Source organism: Erinaceus europaeus, chromosome 1 (genome assembly GCF_950295315.1).
Source record: "Erinaceus europaeus chromosome 1, mEriEur2.1, whole genome shotgun sequence".
NCBI classification, from domain to species: domain Eukaryota; kingdom Metazoa; phylum Chordata; class Mammalia; order Eulipotyphla; family Erinaceidae; genus Erinaceus; species Erinaceus europaeus.
In genome coordinates this window covers 198,548,517-198,553,742 of record NC_080162.1, presented here as the reverse complement: position 1 = coordinate 198,553,742, position 5,226 = coordinate 198,548,517, and the positions used below count along the sequence as shown (strand labels likewise).

At 42.1% G+C, this 5,226-nt stretch overlaps 1 pseudogene; it reads left to right on the top strand.

Moving 5' to 3' along the window:
• The first annotated feature begins 4,346 nt into the window (after window positions 1-4,346).
• On the top strand, window positions 4,347-4,794 carry LOC103123106 (3-hydroxy-3-methylglutaryl-coenzyme A reductase-like; annotated as a pseudogene).
• The last annotated feature ends 432 nt before the right edge of the window (window positions 4,795-5,226 follow it).

Below are 5,226 nucleotides of genomic sequence, written 5' to 3'. Positions count from 1 at the left end.
AGATTAGAAGCTTCCAATAGCACAGCTATATACAAGATACTGGGTACTGTCCAGTAAACCATAACAAAGGGACTTTTCAAAGTTAACCCAATTAACAAATAATGTGATGATAATATTAACTATTGAGTGTCTTTTTGAACCCTAAGACAGCAGGAACCTCACATCTTCACTATAGAGCCCCTACTTCCCCCAGTCCTGGAACCCTTGGATAGGGCCCACTTTCCCGTATGCATCTCCCAATCCAAACCAAATAACATTGCATCTGCCGATCACAACCTAACCAAAGCAACGATTGCTACCTCAACATGCTTCACCTCAGAATGTATCCAGAGACTTCACGTGTGGAATGACAACCCTTCAGCTTCATTACTCGGGTGAGACCTTTCCTTTAATAGTACACTCTAATTTCATCTCAGGTAGTTCACTTTCTAACAAAGTCCCAAAAGCTAGATATACACCAGTTTCTGTGAGAGAGAGCTTATGTGCACACGTATCCATAAACTACTGCAAAATATATACCTGATGCAGGACTACACTAGAGTTTGCAGTGAGTACCTCCCTAACACTTCCTCTACACTATTCCAAGCTTGGGATCCATGATTGCTCAACAAATTGTTTGGCTTCATATGTTAACTCTGTTTTCAATCACCAGGTTCCAGATGCCACCAGGATGCTGGCTAGGCTTCCCTGGATTGAAGACCCCACCAATGTGTCCTGGAGCTCAGCTTCCCCAGAGTCACACCCTACTAGGGAAAGAGAGAGGCAGACTGGGGGTATGGACCAACCAGTCAAAGCCCATGTTCAGCGGGGAAGCAATTACAGAAGCCAGACCTTCTACCTTCTGCATCCCTCAACGACCCTGGGTCCATGCTCCCAGAGGGATAGAGAATGGGAAAGCTATCAGGGGAGGGGGTGGGTTATGGGGATTGGGTGTTGGGAATTGTGTGGAGTTGTACCCCTCCTACCTTATGCTTTTGTTCACTAATCCTTTCTTAAATAAAAAATTTAAAAAAAAATAAAAATAAAATAAAAGATTATAATTATTAAAAAAAAAAAAAAAGAACTGAAGCTTCCTCCAGTGACGTGGAGGACAGCCTCAAACCTGGGTTATGTACAGGACAAATTAAACACCATCCAAGGAGATCTAACTCACCACCCTTGAGTTTCTTCTTCCTCTCCTTCTTCCTCTCCCTCTCCTCCTCCTCCTCCTCCTCCTTTTTCTTCTCCTTATTTATTTATTGGATAGAAACAGTTAAAATCAAGAGCTAAGGGAAAACAGAGGGAGGGAGGAAGAGAGACACCTACAGCCCTGCTTCACCACTCACAATGCTTCCCCCTTGCAGGTGGGAACTGGAGGCTTGAACTTAGGTCCTTGTGCACTGTAACATTTGCACTCAACCAAGTGCACCACTACCTGACCCCTTTGAGTTTCTTATTGTAAGTGTAAAGACAAAAATTCTTTATAATTCAACCTGTCAGCACCCATGTTCTGCGGAGAAACAATTACAGAAGCCAGACCTTCCACCTTCTGCACCCCATAATGAACTTGGGTCCATACTCCCAGAGGGATAAGAAATGGATAAACTGCAAAGCACAATGACCGGCCTAAGGATGCTGGTTCAATCCCCTGGCTCCCCACCTGCAGGGGAGTTGCTTCACAGGTGGTGAAGCAGTTCTGCAGGTGTCTGTCTTTCTCTCTCCCTCTCTATCTTCCCCTCCTCTCTCTATTTCTCTCTGTCTTATCCAACAACAATGACATAAATAACAATAATAACTACAACAATAATAAACAAGGGCAACAAAAGGGAATAAATAAATAAATATTTAAAAAATGATAAAAAAGAATGGATAAGCTATCAAAGGAGGAGATGGGATACAAAGTTCTGGTGGTGGGAATTGTGTGGAGCTGTGCCCCTCTTATTTTATGGTATTGTCAATATTCTCATTTTATAAAAAAATTAAAGCCACCCTTTTTATATAGAATATTTTTATGATAATACAGAGCTTCATGGAATTACTTTGCTTAATGTTTGTACTAACCTTAAAGTCTTGTCTGATTTTTTTTTTCAAAAAGATGAAGAAGAAATCACATGATCATGATGAATTTCTTTTAGAGTGAAGTTGGAGCTTGAACTTGGAATTTCCTAATGACTTTCTGAATGGACTTAATTATCATATTCACCTGGAGGGGTGGGGGGGTGACCAACCAGTAGGAGACTGGTGATAGGAGCTAGTGATATCACTGGAGCTGAATTTGAAGATGCCTCGTTTAATCAGATATTTGCCTATTGAAAGGTAGATGCTTCAGGGCACTGGGATGGTGGGATGAGGAGGTGGTGGAGGAAAGATGGCTGGGTGAGAAAGTGGCTATTTACAAAAAAAAGGAATGGAATGATTTCAGGATCTTAACAAAATTTATACCATGCAAGATGCATCAGGCTTATAGTAGATATTCTTAGCAAAACGGAAGAAAAGTAATCTGCATATCTCCAGACCCCTGCTGTGAAAGGTTTGATGAAACAGTCATTGAGTAAATCCAAGGGATAATTTGTTATTGTTGTTTTGCTTATTTTAAAACAATGCTAGTTGACTCCAGGAACCATGTAAATTCTGGAAACAGCAACATCATGGTGAGTACAGATTTTGGAATCATATTGCTTATATGAAACAAAGTTGGGCCACCTTGAGACAAATGTCTAACTTACTTCATCTCTTTTTCTTCATCTCTAAGTTTGGGATAAGTAAAGTCAATATCTCGAAGAGATTTTCAAAAGACCAAGGTTAACCAATCTATGTAAAATGCTAAGTATAGTCACTGCTGGATCCCTATGAACAGCCAGTAAAAACTGACTATAAATACACAATGTGAGGCCAGGTGGTGGTGCACCTGGTTGAGTATACATGTTATAATGTGCAAGGACATGAGTTTGAGCACTAGCCCTTACCTGCAGCTGGAAAGCTATGTGAGTGAAGTAGTGCTGCAATTGTCTCTCTTTCTTTCTATTACTCCTACCCTCTTCATTTCTGTCTGTCTCTATCCAATAAATAAAGATAATAAAAATAAAATAAAAGAGACAATATTGGTTGTACAAGTGCCTGTCTTACAAAATAATATTTATAGTATCTTAAAAACTATATTCCTCACCAGAGCTGAGCTGTCACTTTATAGTTATTATAAACTATTAGTTTGATAATTTATCAATGATAAAAATTAAAATACACCTTTATATGTTTCATTTATATTTCTATATTTTTTTTTACCAGAGCACTGCTCAGCTATGGATTAAGATGGCATCACTGTGTGAAGGAACCACAGATCTAAGCCTCAGCAATAAAAGTTCTTTTATAATTTTATGTTGTCTCCTCAGCCCAAGCATTGGTTTTTAAACTTGTACAATTTAAAGAGAAAGTTTATTGTTGTCCCATCATTTTCAGAGAAGAGTATAACATACCAGGAAATGAAAATATTTGTATATTTTTCATTGTCATAAATCCTCATATTCTTAATTTATTAGATCTGAAAGATACCTTAGGAGCCCAGTAACCTCACTGAAGATGTGATATGTAAATGTTAGAACAACAGAGAATTTACTGAATTCTGTGATCTACCGAATAATGAATCTTGTAAAGACATCACACTATCTACCTAGTTGCATGACAAAAGAAACTTGCCATGTGTGGTTGAGTTACGGACATTCACATGAGAATCTATCCTGGATTGTCTGAACAGGTGTGAAGTCTTGTTCTTTAATATTAAGAAAACGTTGTCTGCTATATTTGGAAAGAGAGAGGAAGAAAGAGACAAATAGAGAGAGACACATATAGAGAGATGAAGAGAGAAACAGAGAAAGATTTTATTACCGAAGAACCATCAGAGAGATACAACAGTACTGACATTAAAGAAAGAAGTGTCTCAAGAGTGTAGAGATACAGATGGTGTTTAAAACACCAGGAATAGATCATACCTTTAGAACCTCCAGAAAGGAATGCATCCCAAACTGATAGTTTTAAACTTATCCCATTAAGATGCTGAGGAATTATTCTGATGCAGTCTCTGCCCCCAGGTTTTACCATTCCCCACTAAATCCTAGCAGTGCCCCTTTCAACCAATCTTGTCCCCACATGTCCGTCACCCCTGGTTGTTGCCCAATAAAAGCTCTCCCACTCCCCCCCTCTGGGCTCTCTCTCTCTCTCTTGCTTTTGCCCGGTGGTGAGGTAGTGGGGACGGCCATTTTCGGCTGACTCCACGTTGCCTGAGCCACCCCCCTCCTGATCCAATAATAAAGATTTGTACCCCACTTGCTCCAGACCTCCTCTCTCTCTTCTCCGAGGCGCAGCCCGACTCCATGGCAGGGAACATTGGTGGTTTCAATGCCCACGCAGCCAACATCATGACACCATCTACATCGCCTGTGGCCAGGATGCAGCCCAGAACGTGGGTAGTTCAAACTGTATCACCTTAATGGAAGCAAGTGACCCCAGCAATGAAGATCTGTCTGTCAGCTGCACCATGCCTTCCATAGAAATAGGAACTGTTGGCAGGGGCACCAACCTGCTGCCTCAGCAGGCCTGCCTACAGATGCTGGGTGTGCAGGGAGCCTGCAGAGACAACCACAGCGAAAATGCCCGGCAGCTCACCTGGATTGTGTGTGGCACCGTCATGGCTGGGGAGCTGTCACTGATGGCAGCGTTGGCAGCAGGACATCTTGTCAAAAGTCACATGATTCATAATAGGTCAAAGATCAACTTACAAGACCTCCAAGGAGCCTGTGCTAAGAAGGTGGTTTGAGCAGCCCAGCTAGCTCAGTCGGTAGAGCATGAGACTCTTAATCTCAGGGTCATGGGTTCGTGCCCCACATTGGGCACCAGGTGTCGGGCTGCATGACGGAGAAGAGAGAGGACGTCCGGAGCAAGTGGGGTACACAAATCTTTATTATTGGTTCGGGAAGGGGTGGCTCAGGCCACGTGGAGTCAGCGGAAAATGGCCGTCCCCACTACCTCACCACTGGGCAAGAGCAAGAGAGAGAGAGAGAGAGAGCCCAGAGGGGGGGGAATGGGTGAGCTTTTATTGGGCAACAACCAGGGGTGACGTGTGGGGACAGGATTGGTTGAAAGGGGCACTGCTAGGATTTCTTGGGGTGTGGTAAAACCTAGGGGCGGAGACTGCATCAGAATAATTCCTCAGCATCACATATGGTCAAATAAACTGAAAGATAACATTTGTAT